Below are 22,099 nucleotides of genomic sequence, written 5' to 3' on the forward strand. Positions count from 1 at the left end.
CAGATATTTCTGATTACCTGCTCTCAGTAATTAATTTTCCCATCTCAAGATCCAGCCCTCTATTATTTAAATTCACATTCTAGGATCTCGGGTATTTTTATTTGTTTTTGGTGTAAAATTCAGAAGAAATCCTTAAATGTTTTGTATTTTAAGGTGTTGCTTCAGAGAGAGAGAAATTTTTGTACTTGAGGGTAGCACCAAAAATCAATCCTAGTTCAAGAAACGTGAAAAGCTGTAGCTGTAGCATGGAACTCTAAGGGGAAGAGAAAGTGACCATAGGGCAAGGAGGTAGGAAGGAAGAATTTATTTTTGTTAACTGTGTGTTAATCAGAATTCATACTTCTAGGGGAATATAAGGTTTTTAAAACACTTTCCTTAAAACAACACTTTGAGGAAGTAATGTAAATATCATTATCATTGTATCCAAGTATCTTTCTAGTTGACTGGGTGTTAAGTTCCAGTTGTTTGAAATCATTCTAGATCAAGAGTTCTTAACAAGCAATCCTTGAATTTAAAAATATTTTGATAACTATTTTATTATAATTGATTCCTTTTATTAATCCTATGAGGACAATTAGGTGCAGTGGGTACAACTAGGCCTGGAGTCAGAAATATCTGAATTCAAATCCAGTCTCAGATATTTACTAGTTTTGTGATCATGGGCTAAAGTTCTGTTTGTTTTTGTTTTCTCATTTGTAAGATGTAGATGATAATAATAGCATCTATCTTCCAGGGTTATTGTGAGGATCAAAGGAGATAATAAATGTAAAGCACTTAACAAAGCCTAGAATATATATGTAATATAAATAATATATATGCAATTATATTTATATAGTAGGCATTATGTATTTATATTTATATATATCTAGTAGGCAGCATATAAATCTTAGCTATTATTACTATTAATTTATGTATTTCAAAACATTATTCTGAGAAGTTCATAGGTTTTGCTAGGCAGCCAAAGGAGTCTATGGACACAAAGAATGTAAGAACCTCTGCTCTATCTGCTAAAGGTGTCAGCTCTCTAAATCTGATGCCTGAGAACAAAGTCCCGATTAGCCTGAAGCCAGGTTTTATCTATACTCTATCTAGTTATATTTAATTATTATCATTTTTATTGTTAGAAAGAAGTTTAGCATCTTTAAAATCAGAGTATTTTCTAAAATACAATCTAATCTGTCTTTCTCTTTTTTCAATTCTGCTCCAAATCTCTCAGCAATGTCCATCTAAAACAATCTGTATGTGTGTGTGTATATATATATATATATATATATATATATCACACTATCATTTTTATTTACTAATTTGACTATTCTTTGGCACAAAAATTCCTCTTTCAAACCCAATATTCTCCTAGTTATGCTATATGGCCATAAATTAGGGAAAAGCACCCAAAAGACAATGAATAAATGCATGACAGGTGTTAGTAGGTTGCAGCTGCTTATATCATCAAGCATTTATTAAGTATTTGCAATGTCTCCGACATCATGCTGAACACTGGGGATATAAAGAAAAGCAAAACCAAGAGAACATTAAACCAAAAGAATATTGTTCACATTAACAACACCATTGATGATGGATGCAGCTCCTCTTAGAGATCAAGGACAACCCCAAGAGACCCTCTATAGACAATCAGAGGTAAAAAACAGGGGATCTGAAGGCAAACTATGTTCAATTTTTTTAAATTCCTTTTTTCTTACATTCTCATGTACATGAATGTACATGAATATACAACTTTCACCAGACTGTTCACTGCCTTGGGGAAAGAGGAGGGAAGGCAGGGTGATAGAAAAATATGGAACTCATAAATTGACAATTGGATAAATATTGAAAAACTACCACTGCATGTAATAGGAAAAATAAAATTTCAATAAAAAAGAAAGGCAAAAGCATGATTTGTGCACTCAAAGAATTCACTTTTGAATGGACATGATAACATACATAAATGATGTGCACACATGATTATATAGTGTGAATGGGAGGTAATTTCAAGGGGAAGGCATTAGCTGGCAATTGGGGGACAGTAGGAGGGGATAAGAAAAGGTCTTCTTTAGAATGTGGGATTTGAACTGAGTCTTGTTGGAGGCCAGAGAAGCCAGGAAGAACATTTCAGGAATTGGGAACTGCCAGTGAAAAGGCATGGAATACTACTAGCTGAATTTATCTTTTCTAAATGTCAGCTTCAAGACCTCAGCCTAATTTCAAACACCTGGTTAAATGATAGGCAATTCGTGCAAATTCTAAAGAGAAGTTGAGCAGTCACTAATCCAGGGACACTGACAAGAATTACCCAGGGTCCCACAATTGGTTGTCTTGCTCAGGTGTTCTGTGCCTGGACAGGTGGTTACCAAGTTCCAAGCTGAAGAGACCCTAAAGGGATTTGAGGGCCATCATCCTCTCCAGAATCACAGCCCCAATGGATCATATAATTTGCCTGCCCCCTGCCACTCCTGAACACAATGCTAGAGTCATTTGTGAGGCTGCCTTTGGGGGCTTGTTCTACATTTCCTACTCAGTATGGGAATCCCTACTTGCTTATAAGATATATCATCATAGAAATAAATTATCAGAAAAAAGTCTAAATCATGTATTAAGAGGAATAGATAATAGATATTCTGAACTGGGTGATATACTGATATTAATAAACATAAAACCTCCACATATTTTATTTTCTTATGTTTTTCATTTGTCTTTTTTTTTCCCTTTCCCCCTCCCACCTCCTTCAAGATTAGTTCTCCTCAATTGATCAAGACTAGAAGTACAGGGATAATTTACCAGTCAATACCTTTCATATTCTGAACAGGACAGGAGCTTTGACTGGCTCTTGGACTGGTTTGCCCTTCTTCAGGAAATCTCATTCTCGTTAACTTTCCCTTAACTTGCTGCTGAACTTAGGGTGAACACTTTTTGGGTATAATTTATTAAAACTCAGAACTCTGACTAGGTGGGATTATAGATCAATTCTGCCACAACTCACATGCCCCCCCCCCAACATTTTATCAGCATGAGAACTCCCGCAGGAATCATGCCAATTGTTAAATGAAACTGGCATTTTTTCTGTCTCTTCTGCATAAACTATTTACTGACTTTGAGTAACAAACTGAGTAATTCTCTCCCTTGTCAAGTTGGATGTTTTATTCCTTGTTTAGGAAAGTCCTTGACCTTGTTGGAATAAGCACTCTCATCAAGCTCCACATAGGAATTGTTCTTTACTATAGAAGATACCAGATATGTCAAGGACATGCAAACAGCAACAAAACAAAATCACCAAATAATATATAACAGCATGCGCATGTGCACGCATGCACGTGCACACACACACACACACACACACACACACACACACACACACACACACTGACATCTTATAGAGAAGCTTTCATTTATTTGCTCCTTCTACACAATTTTGATCACTCCTCATACTTGACTCCTATATCTTCCCAGAATACTTTTGGAATATTGTCTTCTATTTTTATAAATGTATTTTTTTAACAGTCTTAAGTAATTCTAGTACATATGCTTTGTTTTCTTGAGAATGGGAATGGGTATTCTTCTTTCCTTCCCCTCACCCCTCCAATGTTAGGAGCACAATAAGCATTCAACAACTGTTTATATAATAGATAAAAAAAAGTAAAGTTCAGAAAGAAAGGCATTTTAGTGACATAAAGCAAAAGGCAAATTTGGAATGTAGGATAGGGAAAATAGCTATGCAATATCCAAAACCAGAAAGAATAACCATGAACTTTCTTTTGAACTATCTAGGAAGACTTCATAGAGAAATGGAAGTTCAGGAATTTTCAGCCCTCAGCATAATATTTTGTGCATGTTAGTTGCTTAATTCAATTTTTAAAATTGAGGAACTGTTTGTGGAAAACTGTAACTCACAAGTATGAAGCCCTTTGTGATTAAAAAATTTTTTTACGGACAAAATTTCATGAATCATGAACAGCAACTCTGATTAGACAGGTAATGCAAATTTTATAACATTTATTTTAAGCCCAGGGAAGTTTTAGAAGTAATGTAAAGTAGGAGGAGATCAGATGTTCTCGAGGCATGAGTTCCAACATTTATTAGCTATGAGATTCATTTCACTCAAAATCATTTCATTTCTCTGAGATTGTGTTTCTCATTGTAAAATGGGTTGAGAATATTTAAACTACTTATCTCTGAGTTGCAAGGAAGGGTTTCTTAAGCCAAGCACATATATTGATTTTATGAAGAGAAAAGCTAAATGACTTAAAAAAAATGTAAACTTCTGTTATCCCCAGCACATATCACACTGCCTGGCACAGAGCAGGGGCTAAATAAAAGCTTCCTGAATTGTGTATAAACACACCACCACCACCACCACCACCACAAACCTGTCCAAGGTCTTTCACAGTTAATATGTGGTAGAACCAATTTGTCAGGTCTTCTGACATCAAGCAAGTCTATTGTCTTTGAACTATGCCAAGAAGATGGCTTGGCTGATGTGAAGTAGAATTAAGTCATAACAAAGTGTATTTCTGTTCCTTATGCAAAGATTGAAAAGTCACTTCTGTGAATTACTGTTCACTGAAAGCTGTGAAGTTCTGCTAATGAATGTGGTCTATCAAAAAATACATACTATCTTGAAAATGGTATTTTCTAACATTATTTTAAGATCATTGTGAGAAGGGAGTTTGATTGGTTTTTGTTTTTGAAGGGGACCAAAATGACATCTGTATGTTAGAAACAAGTTACTGTGTATCTGACTGTGACTTTTCAGACCAGAGGAGCTCAGAAAGCTCTAACACATAGTCCATGTAACATTTGGTGAGAAGGGATACTTGCACCTGAATGTTTAGCACCTAGCAGAGAGTCTGGCAGGCAGGAAATCTTGAATGATTTTTGATGAAAATATTTGCCAAAAATATATTATGAATTTTGTATTAGAATGATGAGGTACACTTTTTTGGTTTGTTCTTTGTCAAAAACTTCCCTCCATATTCCCCTAACACTGTGGGTTTGGTGGTTGAGAGGAAAAGTGAGGAGAGGGATGTTGAGGAGATATTGATGTCATAACTAGGTAAAAGGGGCCATGAAAAAAATGAACTGACACAAATGAGAGGGAGGGAGTGGCTTGAGGCACAGGAGTTAAGGATGTCACTGCTGGAAAGCTTTGAAGCAGAGATTAAAGATCTTGGAGTGGATGTTGACAAACCACCAAAGGACCTAGCAGAGTGCAATAAGTAGTAATGTTTCCAAGTTCTCCAACCTTGCCATGATAAGATCTTATTTTAGCTCTTGGGTTTTCTTAATTTTTTTTTCAGTTGTAGGATCCTCCTGGTGGTGATATTTCTCTTTTGAACAGTGGTGTTTCTGTGGGTATCTTCTACTGCTGGACAGCTGGCATTGGACTCAGGACCTCTCAAACTGGCACAGGGTAGGCACTTAATAAATATTCACTGATTGATTGTTTGAGGTAGCCATAATTGCTAGAAGGATGCATTTCTCAGAATTGCAGTTTGCTGACGAGCTCAGAGAAAGAACACAAGTAGAAGCATATAGGGCTCAAGGCTTCCCTCCCCTTGTAGATCTCTAGAAGTCTGTGTGAAAAAATTAAACACCACACTAGAAGAACCAGAAGAGAGAATGCACCTGAAAAAATGGATGGCACTTCTTGACACTGTGGTGGGTCACATTCTTGATAAAACAACTGCACCACCCTCCCACCAATCAGGAGCTACCTTTCAGCGTCCTTTGATAAAGAACCAGAGTTTGGAATCCTGTAGAAATGAACTAGGGTACATGTCCAGGCCTGGAAGACACTCAGGTAGATACCCAGAGTTGCTCCTATCTCCTTTATTACATAAGGGGAAGGGAACAAGAAGTAAGTGTCTACTATTTTACAGGTGTTTTTCTAAACCTTTATAAATATTATCTCATTGGATCTTTTCTACAAACTTGGCACCATTTATCTTCATTTTTACAGTTGAAGAAATTGAAGTGGACAGAGGTTGTAACTTGCCCAGGGTCATATAACTAGCAAGAGTCTGAGCATAAATTAAAATTCAGGTTTTTCTGATAGTTTATATGGACTACATACAAATAGGCACTAGGAGCCAGGAATGGATGGTGGTAGTGGATCAGGAAAGGTATAAGAGTACCTGAGGCTTGAGTTGAGAGTTGATGGAAATTAGGGATTCTAAGCAGTGTAGATGAGTAGGGAGACAGTTCATGCAAAGCTAGTGATGGACGTTGGAAGGATGTTCAGGAGAAACAAGAAGATCGGTTTGTCCAAATCATAGAAATTGGGAAGGAGTGTAATATGCAGTAAGGGTGGAAAAGAAATTTGAGGCAGGTGGGGGAAGGATTTTATACAAATGATGGTTTTTTTGGTACAAATGATGTTTTTTTTTAACACATTACTAAAATATTGGGGGAAGGATTTTAAATGGGTTCAAATTTTGTTTTCGAGGCAACAGAGAGCCGCTGAAGCTAAGGTCAGATCTATGGGGCTTTGTGGAGGATCTATAGGCTGCATTTGAACTCCTTACCAGCTGTGTGACCTTGGGCAAATCACTTAACCCTGATTGCCTCATATCCAGGGACATCTTCAGCAGTCCTGATTTATACGGAGATAGCTCTGGAGGAGAAAGTGAAGCTGGTGACCCAGCCCAGTCTCCCCCTCACTCAAATATAATCATATGCTTGTCTCGGCATCACCTCCCTGATGTCTTGATCTTCTTCGAAAATGAAGGATAGGGGCGGCTAGATGCGGTGCATAGAGCACCGGCCCTAGAATCAGGTGGACCTGAGTTCAAATCCAGATTCAGACACTGAATCATTACCAAGCTGTGTAGCCTTGGGCAAGCCACTTAACCCCCTTTGCCTTGCAAAAAAAAAAAAAAAACCAAACCTAAAAACAACCTAAGGAAATGAAGGATAGGGGCGGCTAGATGGTGCAGTGCATAGAGCACCGGCCCTAGAATCAGGAGGACCTGAGTTCAAATCCAGATTCAGACACTTAATCATTACCAAGCTGTATGGCCTTGGGCAAGCCACTTAAACCCACTGCCTTGCAAAACCTTAAAAAAAATAAAATGAAGGCTAAAACATTCCATAGGGCGTCAGAGAGATATAAACAATTATGAAGCTATTGGGGGGAGAGCACATGCGCGCCAAGCACAAGGTCTCTTTAAACTCATCCTTCCCTCTCCCCACCTGGCACGATTTGATTCTGCTCCTTCCGCCTCCCCATTGGTCACTTCGTGTGGTTTCCCCGCCCCACGTCCAGCCTCCCAACCACTCACCTCCTCCCCCTCCCGCTCCCGGAGTAGTATCAGGAGCATACCAACGGGACCCCGCGGGTGGGAGCGGAGGAAGGGCGTGGCGTGCTTACTTCAGTTGCCTCTTGCGCGTAGGGAGCCGGAACTCTGGTAAGGGAGGCGAGAAAGGGGCACGGAGGGCCCCCCAGCCTGTGAGGAGCGGTGGGCGCGCCCGGGGGCCCCCGCCCCCCATGTGCGAGGCCGGCCCGCCGCCCGCGCTGCTGCCCGCCGGCTTGGCTGCGAGGCCGGAGCGGCGCCCGCGCTGCTGCCCGCCGGCTTGGCTGCGAGGCCGGCCCGCCGCCCGCGCTGCTGCCCGCCGGCTTGGCTGCGAGGCCGGCCCGCCGCCCGCGCTGCTGCCCGCCGGCTTGGCTGCGAGGCCGGAGCGGCGCCCGCGCTGCTGCCCGCCGGCTTGGCTGCGAGGCCGGCCCGCCGCCCGCGCTGCTGCCCGCCGGCTTGGCTGCGAGGCCGGAGCGGCGCCCGCGCTGCTGCCCGCCGGCTTGGCTGCGAGGCCGGAGCGGCGCCCGGCGGCCCGGGCCGGCGCGGCGCGAGGCGGAGGTGAGCGCGGGGCAGCCCCGGGGGAGGTGCTCGCTGGCGGCCCCCGGGCGGCGCGGGGCCGCGGCTCCCGCAGGTAGGAGGCTCCGAGGGAGGGGCGGCCGGCCGCGGGCTTTGTTCGTCGGAGCGGCTCCCGGGAGGCCCTCGGCCCGGCCCCAGCCCGTCTCTTGGCCGACCCGCGCCTTAGGCTTGAACCCTGGGTAGGTGCTGCCCGGAGCCCCGACCCCCTTTAGATCGCTTTCCTTCTGCTTTGCGGAACGCCCGAGGACGGTGGAAGCGGCCCGTGGGGACAGCCGCTGCTTCCACACACTCGTTTTATTTTTATTTTGAGGAATGCCGGGTGTGGGTGAGGTGGTATTTAAGCGTGAAGATAGCAGCGCCCGTTTGGGGTTTTCTGTGGGCAGCAGGGCACATTGGGCAGAGCTCTGAAGTCGGGACCTGGGAACCTACCTGAGTCAGATTTCTTACCTGTAAAATAAAACTAGTTGGCCTAAGTGACCCCGGAGATTCCTAATCGTTCTAGATTCTAGATCTAAGATTCTCGGGTGGCAATAAACCAGGGCCTGGAATGAGCTAGGTTTTGTAATGAGAGAAACATCTAATTTAAGGAATGAAATGCTTCTATCCAGCAGGCATGCTTCAACCTCTCATTACCTGGCATTATAAAAACGATGCCAAATTATTATTGCGGGTTGGCTGCCTATTCCTGCGAGCCTGTCTGTAATGGGGCCTTTAAGAGGAACTTTTAAATCCGGTATATGATTGTCACATGTCCTTGGGTCAGAAACTTGGAATGCAGTTTTCTTTCATTCTGAGATGTAAACTTTTTAGCTTTTTTTGATTGTGCTTAAATGACAAGAGTGGGCAGGTTTCAGCTCCTTGTTCCAGGTCTGTAGAATCATGACAGAATGTTCCTGTTAAATGTTGAGTGTATTCTCTTGTAACCTGGACTAAACTAAAACTCCTTTTGTGTTTTAAAAGTATATTATATCTGAAAACATTCTAAATAAAATTTTTCAGTGTTTGATTATGCTGTGAGTCTGACATCCTTTTCTTGGGTTAGTAAACAAATGATGTTCCCTTCTCTAACCAACCAACTTTATGGGTTTGTTTTTTTTTTGCAAGGCACAGCTAGGTAATTATTAAGTGTTTGAGGCAGGATTCGAACTCAGGTCCTCCTGACTCCAGGGGCAGTACTCTATCCACTGTGCCACCCAGCTGCCCCATCTCTAACCAACTTTTTTTTTTTTAGATTTTTGCAAGGCAAATAGGGTTAAGTGGCTTGCCCAAGGCCACACAGCTAGGTAATTATTAAGTGTCTGAGTCCAGATTTGAACCCAGGTACTCCTGACTCCAAGGCGGGTGCTTTATTCATTGTGCCACCTAGCCACCCCCTAACCAACGTTTAAGAAATTATACCTTCCCTTCTTTTTTTCTAATAGTATGTTGAAAAGGAAGCACATTCACTTCTCACAGGACTAAGAAAGTCAAACAAGACAATCCAGATTAAGTGATACCTTAAAGATAAGGTAGTACAATTCACAAGATGGGGAACACATTCTGAGGTTTAACTTGCTTTTGGGACAACTTACTAATGAGTGATCTTTATAATACAGTTATATAAACCTCTTTTAATTCCTCAAATATGTATTTTTGCCATTTCAGAAGCAGGGTCAGAATATATTGGTCAGGACTCAGGCAGAGGTGATCTGCAGTCTTTTCAAGCTCTCCCATAGACTATGCCACAGCTATCAATAAAATGTTTAACAGGCTCAGAATTTCCAAGTTAGGGGGAACTCAGAGGCTCAACGCATACCCCCAAAGATATCCCAGTTACTATAGAATTAGTTTTTCTCATGTAACTCCACAAGGGGGAATCTACTACTTCTGGGTCTGTCTAAATTTTCCTCTTTGCAGCTTCTACCCACTGTTCCTAGTTTGGCCTTCAGATGCAGAATAAGTCTTCTAGCTCTTTCAGAATTGTTTGAAAGAAAGCCTTTTTCAAAGGAAGGTTCTCAGTTTATTTCCAAGCCTTGGTTGATATCTTCATTAAACTTGAATTCTGGATAGGTTTTGCCTGGAATGCAAACTATATTTATCATTTTAATCTTGGTATTTAACAGAAAAAGTCTAATCCTTTTTCCTACATGTCAGACTTTCTCAGTTACTTGAAAACAGTTATTGTGCTTTCCCCAAGTCTTCTCTTTTTTAAATTAAAATCTCCCTATCTTTCAGCTGATCTCCCATGCCATGAACTCAAGTGCCATTGCCATCCTTGCTGCCTTTCTGAGTTTTTTCAAGCTTCATTGTTGGTTGTTTTGGTCATGTCTGACTCTTTATGACCCTATTTGGTATTTTCTTGGCAGAGATATTGGAGTGGTTTGCCATTTACTTCTTACCTCATTTTACAGATGAGGAAACTGGGACAAACAAGGTTAAGTGACTTGCCCAGGATCACACAGCTAATAAGTGTCTGAGGCCAGATTGAATTTAGGAAGATGAGTCTTCCTCCTTTCAGGTCCAGTGCTCTGCCCACTTCATCACCCAACTGTACCAAGCAGCTCAAGCTTTTTCAGTATCTTAGAAATATGCCCAGAATTGAACATAATACTCTAAATGTGGCCTGACCAGAATAAGAGTATAAGAGTATAGTGGGACTACACCTCCTTTTTTGTAAAAATGATTGTCTCTTCATATAACTCAAGATGGCATTTGCTTCGTTTTTTTTTTGGCAGCAATATCATTCTGGTGACTCACATTGAACTTGCAACTAACTAAAACCTCTAGATGTTTTTCAGACAAATCATCCAACCATGCTATTCTACCTTGTACTTGTTAAGTCAGATTTTTGAAGATTTATCCCTATGAATTTTTTCCTTATTACATTCAGTTCTTTATTGAAGTCTTTTTTGAACCCTCTCATCTTGTGTTATAATGCTTTTTTGTCATCTGTACTTTTTTTTTCTTTTCTTTTTTTTTTAGTTTTTACAAGGCAATGGGGTTAAGTGGCTTGCTCAAGGCCACACAGCAAGGTAATTATTAAGTGTCCAAGGCCAGATTTGAACTCAAGTACTCCTGACTCCAGGGGCACTGCTCTATCCACTGTGCCACCTAGCCACCCCCTTCATCTGCACATTTCTAAAGCTTGCTATTTAGATCTTTTTCTAAGTCTTTGATAAAAAATATTCAACAATGCCAAGCACAGATCCTTGGGGACATTCCATTAATTACTCTTTCCAAATTAACATTTTTCAGTTTGACCCTTCTACCATTTCCAGATCTAATTTTGCTTTCATTTCACCCTCATCTCGACTCTTTATTAGAGTAGCACGAGATACTTGTTAAAAATCTAGGTAAACTATATCCACAACAGTCAAAAAAGGTTAAAAGATTTATCCAGCATGATACTTGATGACTACTACTACTACTCTTGATGACACCATTTTGGCTCCTGATGATGAGCTTGCTTTCTTTCTTCCTTCCTTCCTTCCTTCCTTCCTTCCTTCCTTCCTTCCTTCCTTCCTTCCTTCTTTCCTTCCTTCTTTCCTTCCTTCCTTCCTTCCTTCCTTCCTTCCTTCCTTCCTTCCTTCCTTCCTTCCTTCCTTCCTTCCTTCCCCTCTTTCTTGCAATAGGGTCACACAACTAGTAAGTAACAAGTATCTAAGAATGAATTTGAATCCAGGCCCTCCTGACATCCAACTGTTCCACCTAGCTGCTCTCCCCCTCCCCGTGTTTCATTTTCTAGATGTTCACTAATCATCTCTTTAATGATTCATTCTAGAATTTTCCCAGGAATTGACATCGTTTACCAGTTTTGCCATTTTCCAGTTTAACAGACCTGATCTTTCAGATATCACTGATAGTGTCTCACCAATCATATCTACCAGGTCTTCTGGGACAGGTAATTGAATTCATTTGAAGTGGTCAATTTTTCTTAATCTCTCCTCATTTTCCTTGGGTATCAACTCCCATTAAGTGGTTTTTGGTTTTGTCGTTTCAGCTATAAAATTTGCTTGCCAGAAAGAGCATAAACAAAAATTAAAATTGATCAGTTCTACCTTCTCTCTGTTGACAGTTATCACCATCCCATCCATGTTGAATGGGTTTTTCCCTTCTTTGATCCTTTCTTTCCTCAACAGCTTAAAAAAGGAAGCAGGATAAGGGAAAAGATAAGCTGAATAGAAACAATCTGTGTTCAGAAAAATAATTCTTAATATTCCATTATAAAGATAGATGAAGTGTCTCTAGTGCATAGAGTTCTATTTACTTAAGCTTTCCTTCTGCTATAGGGGTTTTTTTGGGCAAGGCAGTGGGATTAAGTGACTTGCCCAAGGCCACACAGCTAGGTAATTATTAAGCAGCAGAATCCATATTTGAACTCAGGTCCTCCTGACTCCAGGGCTGGTGTTCTATCCACTGCCCCACCTAGCTGCTCCCATTATAGTCTTCTTGACATTATAAACCCAGGGGCATTTGGTCTAAAATCTGTTCAGTTAATATGACTCCTTAGCTATATAAACAGACAAGATTGAGTCTTGTGTGAGTCTCTTGCTTTCCTAAATCCTTTCTTTGTTAGAGATATCTGGAAATTGGGGAACCTCTAGGTGGCGCAGTGGATAAAGCGCCTGCCCTAGAGTCAGGAGGACCTGAGTTCAAATTTGAACTTCCCACACTTAATAATTGCCTAACTCTGTGACCTTGGGCAAGTCACTTTTAACCCCATTGCCTTAAATAAACAAAAATTTAAAAAATTCTTTTAAAAAAGATATCTGGAAATTAACAGCAACTTTAATTTTCCGGGACAATTTTTCCTTCGTTTCCTGCCTTCTTGGTTTTTAATTTCTAGAATTTATTTTGAATAAAGCAGAAGAATCTGACCATACTTTTGATCTAACCTCTTTCTAAGAAGTTACTTGGGACTTAGTTTTTCTTTGAGGTTAGGTATTTTGTTTGTTTGCTCTAGCTTTTTTTCCCTTCACTGTTACAGACAGGGGAGGAAGTAGGGTCTAATTTCGATCTCGTTTAAAGCTTATTTTGGGAGACTTGAGTTCAAATTCTGCCTCTGATAGCTACTGGTAAACTCATCCAAGACAAGTCACTTAACCTCTTACTGCCCACAGTCTTTCCATTGGCAGAAAGAGATCTTTCCCTGTTCTGTTAAAATTACAAAGGATTCTGAGAGGTGAATATGAAGAAAGAATACATTCCAGATATATAATTACCCTCTTATAAAGTCAAGTAAACAGACAATAGAGTGTCTTGTGTGACAAAAAGCAAGAAAGTCAATTTGGCTGGGCAGTTGAATGAAGAATAATTCTATATAATAAGTCTGAGAAGATAGGTTAAAGCCCAGTTTTACATTTTATCCTCTAGGTATTAGGGAACCAATGGAGTTTATTGGCAGGGAATGACATGGTCAAACCTGTGTTTTAGGAATATCATTTTTTTTTTTAGCTTTGTGGAGGTTGAATGGTTGAAACTGGAGGTAGGGAGATCAACTTGAAGGCTGTTTGCAGTAGTACATAACAAGAGATGAAAATGGAGAGAAGGGAATGAATGTGAGAGATAGTATAACTTCAGTCTAGCTGTATGATTATCTCCAATACATTTTTTTATCTTATTAGATTCAGCCCAGTCTTATTTGGCAATATATTTTTTATGGTTAGTCATCTTAATATGTTAGCAGGTTTGATAATTATGACATATGTAACCTTGTCCATGTTAAATATGCTCCTTTAGATCCCTCAGTTGAAATTAGACCATTGATGATTATTCTTTTACAGCTGGTTCTTTAACTGATTTCAACCAACCTAACTTCTACTCTTGTCTAACCTATATTGTCCAGAGTAGCACAAAAGATCTCATAAAATGCTTTGCAGAAATCCCAGTAAGTTATCTATAAACAGTCCTTTGATCTACCAGTTGAGGGAATGTCAGAAAAAGGAAATGTTCACTAATATTCTTAGATTTTACTAGTCAAGCATACCAGAGTATAGGTTGCAGACTATACTATTTTTGTGAAAATTGGTACCTTTGCCTTTCTCAAGATCTTCAGCATTTCTTCCCAAGGGTTTTTAAAGATCACTGACTTTATGTTGTGATTGCTTGAGCAATTAGAATTCATTAAGAAAGGCATAATGGACTCTCTACCCTCTCAGCATGGGATCTCCTTTCATACTTTGGTCTCCCCCCCCCCCCCCCCAAATAGGTACCTATTCTGACACTGCCACAAGTGCAGACTCTCTTATACTAGGACTATTGGATGGGGCTATTAGCCCAAGTGAGTTTGCCTGTCTCAAGTCTCTCTCCTCCACAGTCCATCATCAAGTGATTTTCTTAAAGCACAGATCTGATCAAGTTACCTCCCTCCCCTCCCCCAGTTAAAAAAAAAACTGGTTTCTAATTGCCTCCAGTAGCAATTACAGAATGCTGTTTGTCATTCAAAGCCCTTCATAACCTAGCCCCTTTCTACCTTTCCAATGTCCTTACACTTTGATTTCTGATATATATAGTGACATTGGCCTCCTGGCTGTTTCAGGAAGTGAGGGAAGATCTCCACCTTCTCCCCACCATATCCCTCGCCCATCTTTCTCCAGTCTTTTCTCTTCCCTTCCACCCTCATTCTGATTACTGACCTCCCTGATTTTAAGTCCTAACTAAAAATCCCACTCTCTACTTGGAAGCCTTTCCCATTCTTTCTCAATTCTATTTGCAAGCTCCTTGAGAACTAAGACTGTCTATTTTTGTATACCCCTAATCTTAGATGAGGACCTACCACTATGCTTAATAAATGTTTATTGATTGATTGATTGACCTACTGAATGACACTTAACCAAAGAAGTTAAACAATTCCTCCCCTTAGAATTCTCCAGTCCTTCTATAGAGATAGGAGATCACTGATAAGCAAATAATGATGGGTATTTTTGTGTATATAGGCCCCAGGACTTGGACCCATAATTTAGGAATCACTGAAACCTTTTGAAGACCCTTAAGCTGAGTCTTGGCTAGAGGGGAAAAGGCCAACTTTTTAGGCACTATGGAAAATAGAAATCTACTTTCTAAGTAGCAAAAAAGAGGTTATTTTGTTATATTGCTATTTTGAGTACAGGATGTGAGGGGAACCAGTGTATAATCCTGGAGTTAGACTATGAGAAGCTATAATGTCAACCTGAATAGGTTATATTTGATTGGACCTTCTTGAATAGCAGGTAAAGGCAGTGGTTAGACCTATTTAGGATTTTAGGACAACTTTGTGGAAGATGGATTGGAGAAGGAGTGACTGAAGATGGAAAATCAGATTGTGAGGTGTAAAGTTAGGGTATAGACATGAGAGTTGTTAAGGGGGTGGAATTGATAAGACTTGACAACTGAAGTACACTGGTTGACTTTTCTCTCATGCTTTATATCCTCAAATCTTTTGATAATAATCCTTTCTTTATTTCAGTTTTTGATAAAGTCGCCCTTATCATCAGGGTATCTTCTTTTCTATTTATACCTTTGATCATCCCACCCTGTCTCCTTCTGCCCCCAGAATTATTTCTCATCTACTCGCTTTTTCCCACTTACCTATTAACATACCACATCATCTTGAAAAAAAAATCTATTGGTTCTAACATCCCCTCAAACTATAATTTTCTTTTTCCATCCTTTCATAGTTGAAGCTCTGCACTTCTTGCCTTTACTTTCTCAGCTTGCCGTTCATTTTTTCCACTCGTAACAGTATGATTTTTGACTTTATTGCTTAGTTGAAAGTGATCTTTGCAAAGTTTTTGGTGATCTCTTAATTGTCTAATTGACCTTAGCCCAGTTCTCATTCTTCTTGACTTTGCAGCACTGTTGATTACCTATTATTTCTGATCACTTTCTCCTGTCTGGATTTTCTTGTTTCTACCCATGTCCATATCTCAGTTCCCATCAGTTTCCCCCCCCTTGCTTCCTTCCCTTTTCTCCCTCCCCTCCAAGGCTTCCTTCCTCATGTCATTGAATCCAAGGGAGCAAGAGATAATTATCATTTCTATGCAAATGTGCCCAGAATTTTACATCTAACCCTAGATGTCTCCTCTGAACTCCAGTACTACACTGTATATTGCATATTTTGAATTGAATGTTCCATAACTGCCTCAAATTTAGCATGTTCAAAACAGAACTTGTTATACAGTTACTCTTGACTTTCCTGTCTACTCCCATTGTCACCCTTCATATTCATTTGCCAAGTGTTGTGAATCCTACTTTAGCCTCCACCATATCTCTAGTATCCATTCTCTGTCACCATTCACAATGCTACCCATTCTAATTTAGGCCCCCAGCACCTCACCAGAATAATTGTCTGGGCCTTGTATTTGATCTTCCTTCTTCCTTCTCTATTCCATTTCTCTACAGCAGCCAAAGTGATATTTTCTTTTGTTTTGGAGGGGTTTTTTAGGGTTTTTTGCAAGGTAGATGGAGTTAAGTGACTTGCCCAAGGCCACAAAGCTAGGCAATTATTAAGTGTCTGAGGTAGGATTTAAACTCAGGTACTCCTGACTCCAGGGCTGGTGCTCTATCCACTGCATCACCTAGCCACCCCCCAAAGTGATATTTTCTTAAAGTATAAGAGCAATCATGTAATATTAATTCTTGCTATTTGAGACCTCTATGGACTCTATTGCCTAACTATTCTACTTAGCACATTACAACCCCTCACAGTCTTCTTACAGGCTTATTACCCATTGCTTCCCAAGACTACTATCCAGCCAAACGTCAACTTGATCTCAGTCCTGGAGAATCCATTTTCTGCCTCACTGTCTTTGCACAGGCTATCCTACTCTCTTGTCTGAAATGTATTTCCTACTTAACCTTCACCTGTCAGGTGACCTAGTGTCCTCTCAGGTGCTATTTTCAGGTCTTTCCTGATTTTCCCGTTTCCTCTTTAAAATGATCTAAATATAATTTTTTTCTTTAAAAAATTATTTTTGTACTTGAAAAGCACCCATTAATATGGCCCGATCCATAATATTTGTTTGTTAATCTTCTGAATACTGATATTTCAAACCTGAATTGGGCTTTGTGTTAGGGAGAGTTTTCTCTTGCACTCTTGAATAGGATGGTAGGGGGCCCTATTTGTCCCTGATCTCTGTTGTCTCTGCTGTTGCTGTTGGCTTGTAATCTTCTTGTACCTGCCCTGGGGGAACAGGCTTCTGGCTGCCCCTATGTGCAGGTCTGGTTTGGGTGAAACTTGAGTTTCTCATTGGATTTCTTGATCATAGCTATCTAATTCTCTCTTTTGGCTCTTTTTTTTTTTAGGATACTTGTATAGGAGCTGGGCTGTTCCACTTCTATTCACTTGACCATCTTTTAACATAAGAGAATATACCTTCTATAGAATATAAACTCCTTAAGGGCATTTTCTTTTGTCTTCGTGCAACAAACATTTGTATATTTTTATATATGTATATGTAACATATATACATATATATTTGTATGTATATATGGTTTTCAAAGTGGTTTACATATATTATTTCAATCTCAAAATAATACTGTGAAATAGGTACTAGAATCAGTATTATCCTCTACATATGAAAAAATTGAAACTCGGAAAGATAAGTGTTTTTTCTCAGGGTCACCCAATCAAAATTTTTAAATTTGTCCAGATTTTTCAGCAAAAACTTCAAAGTAATGGGGAAGCATGCTTTAAAAACACTAAATATTGAGATCATAAATTCTTGGAGAAATTAGTTTGGTGGCAAAAAATAAATGAGTTTGGATCCATACTTTACTCAAAAAAATGTAGAACACTTCACAAATTTTCATAGGATCTTTGCTCATGGTCCAAGCTGATTTTCTTTGTGCAGTTTCAATTTTAGTATGTTCAGTTCAGTAGTTTTTTAGTTGTGTCTGACTGTGCTCCCATTTGCAGCAGCTCATTTTACAAATGAGGAAACTGAGACAAATAGGGTGAAGTGATTTGCCTAGGGTCACAGTTAGTGTTTGAGGTCAGATTTGAATTCAGGAAGATGAGCCTTCCTGACTTTAAACCTAGAACTCTATCCACCATACCTCCACATCCATCACCTGGCCCATGATAGATAGTGATTGTTTATCCTGTGATGTGATTTGTCTGGTTCTCAGTTTTCCCTTGCTTATGCTACATGAGCAATGCCATTATTATCCTCTCCTTTTTCTGATCTCCTCGTCCTTAATATAGCTTACAAGTGTAGCTCTTTTTGTGGACTTTAATTTTCCTTGCTAATATCGGCTATAGTGTTTCCAAAAGTATTCTTAAAGGATTATGCCACACTCATGTATCCATCCTCCATTGTCTAATCTTGCATTTTGACTCTGCCCAGTCTCCATTAATCTTGTGTACCAATCTCACTAATGTACAATCCTTTTTTTTTTTTAAATCTTATCATCAAAATTGTTTCATCTTGTAGCCTAAGAAACTTACTCTAGAGAGTCATGGTTCTCTTTTTGGGCTAATTTCCACCATTCAATTTTTCTCTACTTTTTCTGTGTCTATCTTGATAAATCTCATGGTCATTATCTCTTATCTTTTGGAATTTTTTTGGAATTTTTGAACCAAAATTTTTCTTCAGCTATCTCAAACTCAACATATCCAGAACAGAACACCTTTTCCCTCACACCGAACTTTCTTTTGAGTCTGTCTTTTTCTCCCAGGGACACCATCATCCTTTTAGTCTCCCAGTTTCACAATCATGGCAATATTCTTGACTGCTTGATCTCCTCAACTTCAAATTGTTCTTGTTTCTACATCTCTCATGACCATCCCTTTCTTGACTCACATGACCCCAGTTCCAGCTTTTTTACCGCTTGCATGGTGTATTGAAATTCCCTTCTAATTAGTTTCCCTACTTAAGGTCTTTTCCTGATCCATTTTCTACATGTGCATATCTGACCATGTTACTTTCCAGCTCAATATATTCTGGGGGCTCCTTGTTGACTTTAGGATCAAGTGTAAACTTCTGTTTGATTTTTAAAGCACTTTTAGGACCTGGCCTCAACCCATCTTTCCAACTTTGTGATAAATTCCTCTCTTTCTTGCACTCTATTCTGTTCATACTGACCTTCTTGTCTTTATGCCCTTTGGACTGGTTCCCCTGCCCTGGCCTAGAATATATTCTCTCCTTGCCTCTGCTTTTTAGAGTTCCTTGTTTCCTTCTAAGCTCAGTTCAAGCATTTCATTTTTCATGAAACCTTTTCTGATTTTTACCCTTCTAATTAACCTCAAGTTTATTTTTTATGCACTTACTGTCTTCTCTGAAAGACTCTTAAGTTTCCTGAGGACAGGGACAGTTTCATTTCTGTGTTTATATCTCTAGCACCCAGCAGTGTGACTGGTATGTAGGGGTCCTATATTGTTTCCTAGCCTACATATCTTTCTGATTATAAAAGAGAAGTTTTTAAAAATTGAGGTTATTGAGGTTTCATGTATGAGAGATTTCCCACTCCTGGTAAAACTAATGTCTTCCTGGCTCTGATTTCTATGGGGAGTGGGGGTCCTCCCTTTCCCACAATTCCCTTTTCCTATAATCCCAAAGATGGTTTACTCTTTACAAAGTACACTTTACAAGTGTTCTTCAAGTTTTCCTTGTTAATGGCCCTGTTACTGACTTTCTCTTTTAATACCCTTTTGGGTCATGTTACTTCTTGGTTCAGGAACTAGAGCTGTTGTCATAAGTGGGGCAATCTGAAGTTTTGTTTTTGTGAACCTGATAATGATTCTTTTTTTTTTTTTTAGGTTTTTGCAAGGCAAATGGTGTTAAGTGGCTTGCCCAAGGCCACACAGCTAGGTAATTATTAAGTGTCTGAGACCTGATTTGAACCCAGGTACTTCTGACTCCAAGGCCAGTGCTTTATCTACTGCGCCACCTAGCCGCCACTAAATAAATAAAATTTAAAAAAAAAGAAATTTGTATCTTTTACTGTTTCATGGGGAGAAGGGTGAGATGGGAGAACTTTTTATGGATGACTGTCAGTGTCTTATCAGTGTATTTAGTAAAGTTTCCTGATATGGGTATTGTACCAGAAAGTATCTTAGCCTGAGCTTCTTCATTGCTGTAGGACTATTTTTTTTTTTATTTTGGTGCTGAGTAACTTTATTTATTTATTTATCTATTTATTTATTTTTAAGTTTTGGGGTTAAGTGGCTTTCCCAAGGCCACACAGCTAGGTAATTATTAAGTGTCTGAAGCTAGATTTGAACTCAGGTCCTCCTGACTGCAGGGCTGGTGCTCTTATCCACTGTGCCACCTAGCCACACCCCTTGGTGATGACTAACTTTAATTAGCTCTTGACTATTGTTTTTTTATACCTTTTTTCGAGAAACTGTTAAGTTCTAATTCTCAGGAGACAATGGATAGGCCCCTGATCCAGGAAGCAGGAATCAGTCAAACAAAAAATATTTATTAAGCATTTATATATAGGGATTTATTTTGGGGAATCTTCAGGTTGATCAGACCTAGACCCTGTGCTTTTGGAGCATAGTCTATTTAGGGAAAACCTTGTTTCCAGTTCTTGGTGTTGCTGTATAAGTCAATCTTTTTGTTCCTTAATTTTGCCCAAAGTAATAAGAGCAGCTTTTGTTTCTGCCTTGTTCAGAGTTGGTGGTAAATACTTGGAAGTTATGCCTGAAATAGTAAGAATGGTTAGACTTCAGGAAGGAAGAAGAGAGAGGAACTAAATAAAAGTATTTTGAAGGTAAAAATGATCATTTATACGCTTATGCTCCTATTGTTATCAAATAAAGGTCAGTTGTAGATTATTTGGAGGATAAGGGAGAGAAACTCCATATAAAGGACTTGCTTCTCTTTTGAAACTGAAGTTTTTAATGTAATCCCAAACAAAGCAAGAAACTTAACAGATTCATTCAGTAAATGCCTACTATTTTATGAATAGTGGAAGATAGAATAAAAGATAGAAACCATGGGCTCTTTTCTCTGAGAACTGTCTACTTGGGAAGTCAAAAATAAAAAGGACAACTAGAGGAAATAAGTTATGAAAAATTATTAAATTCTGTGAAACACAAAACAAAACAATTGTTGAGAGTTGAGATTAGTTTGAGAAGACTTCTTGGAGGAGAAGCCAGATGAGGTGGGGGGGGGGGGCTGAGTGATGGAAATTGGTTGAGATCTAGGAAGGGAAGCCTTTTGAATGAAGGCATGGAGATTGTAAGCAAATCAGGTCTGTCTTAGTGATAGTAAAGGCAAGGCTATGATGAGGGACTACCAGGATAAGATGAATTAGGTATTAAAACAGACAAAATGGAGAACTTTGAATTCTGTAATGAGATGATACTTGATCAGTTAGGGAGCCAGTCAATTTCTGTTCTTGAGAATGTATCCTGAAAAATAATTGTTCTATGATTTTGTTTCTTTGCTGAAAAGATGAGTTAACTCCTAGGTTCTTGCCTTTAGATATAGGTGGGAAAGGAAGAAAGGGAAAGAAAATAGACATTGTAGCACCTACTATGCAAAGCTTTTCACAAATATCTCTTTTGAGAGACTAAGACTGGGAATAATAGTTTCTTTGTAGAGAGGTATGAATTAGCATGAGTATACATGAGGTAGGACGGAGAAGGGCAGTAAGCAGATGAAGGATTGAACCCTGTGTGGTAATGCATAGAAGAAAAGAATTTATCAAAGTAGATCCAAATGCCAGAGAACGCAGTGTCACCGAAGGGGAGATGGAAATGGGGAAAGGGAAGGGAGATGAACTAGAATCTTAGGTGTGGAATTGGGTTTTTTTTTGTTTTGTTTTGGGGTTTTTTTGCAAAGCAATGGGGTTAAGTGGCTTGCCCAAGGCCACATAGCTGATGTGCTCTATTCATTGCACCACCTAGCTGCCCCCAATAATTTTTTAAAGGCCAAAAAAAAGTAAAAAAAAAGTCAGCATAATTAATCAATACATTGAAAAAGTCTGAAAATATTATTCAGCATTTATCATTTGACACACACAGACACACCCACCCACACAGATACACACTCTGTCTCTCACCCATTCCCACCCATCTCTGCAAAAAAGTAACATTTGGGACTGTTTTCTCAAAATCTTTTTTTCAAACTATGCTTGTTATTTTAAAGTTCTTCAGTATTCACTTTTCATTGTGTGTGTGCTAGCCTCCTAATCTGTTATAGTTATTGTGTTTGTTTTATTCCCTCTGTTTCCTTCACTTTTCATCAGTTTGTATAGTTCTTTTCATACTTTTCTCTATTCATTAAATATGCCATTTCTAACAGCACAATAATATTCCATCATATTCA

At 39.4% G+C, this 22,099-nt stretch overlaps 1 protein-coding gene across 7 annotated transcripts in view; it reads left to right on the forward strand.

Annotated features, from left to right (window-relative positions):
• MICAL3 (microtubule associated monooxygenase, calponin and LIM domain containing 3) overlaps positions 1 to 22,099 on the forward strand; it is a 347,386-nt gene that overhangs the window by 93,816 nt on the left and 231,471 nt on the right. For 2 of the 7 annotated variants that reach the window (XM_074194935.1, XM_074194933.1), the window contains exon 1: positions 7,260 to 7,400. The exons of 1 other annotated variant lie outside the window; for it this stretch is intronic. The gene's annotated coding sequence lies outside the window, so the exon portion shown is untranslated. Of the gene's footprint in view, positions 1 to 7,259; positions 7,401 to 7,938; positions 8,042 to 11,622; positions 11,743 to 22,099 lie in introns of those variants that run through there. 4 more of the 7 variants (XM_074194929.1, XM_074194926.1, XM_074194934.1 and 1 more) reach the window with 4 other exon arrangements.

Source organism: Macrotis lagotis, chromosome 7 (assembly GCF_037893015.1).
Source record: "Macrotis lagotis isolate mMagLag1 chromosome 7, bilby.v1.9.chrom.fasta, whole genome shotgun sequence".
NCBI classification, from domain to species: domain Eukaryota; kingdom Metazoa; phylum Chordata; class Mammalia; order Peramelemorphia; family Peramelidae; genus Macrotis; species Macrotis lagotis.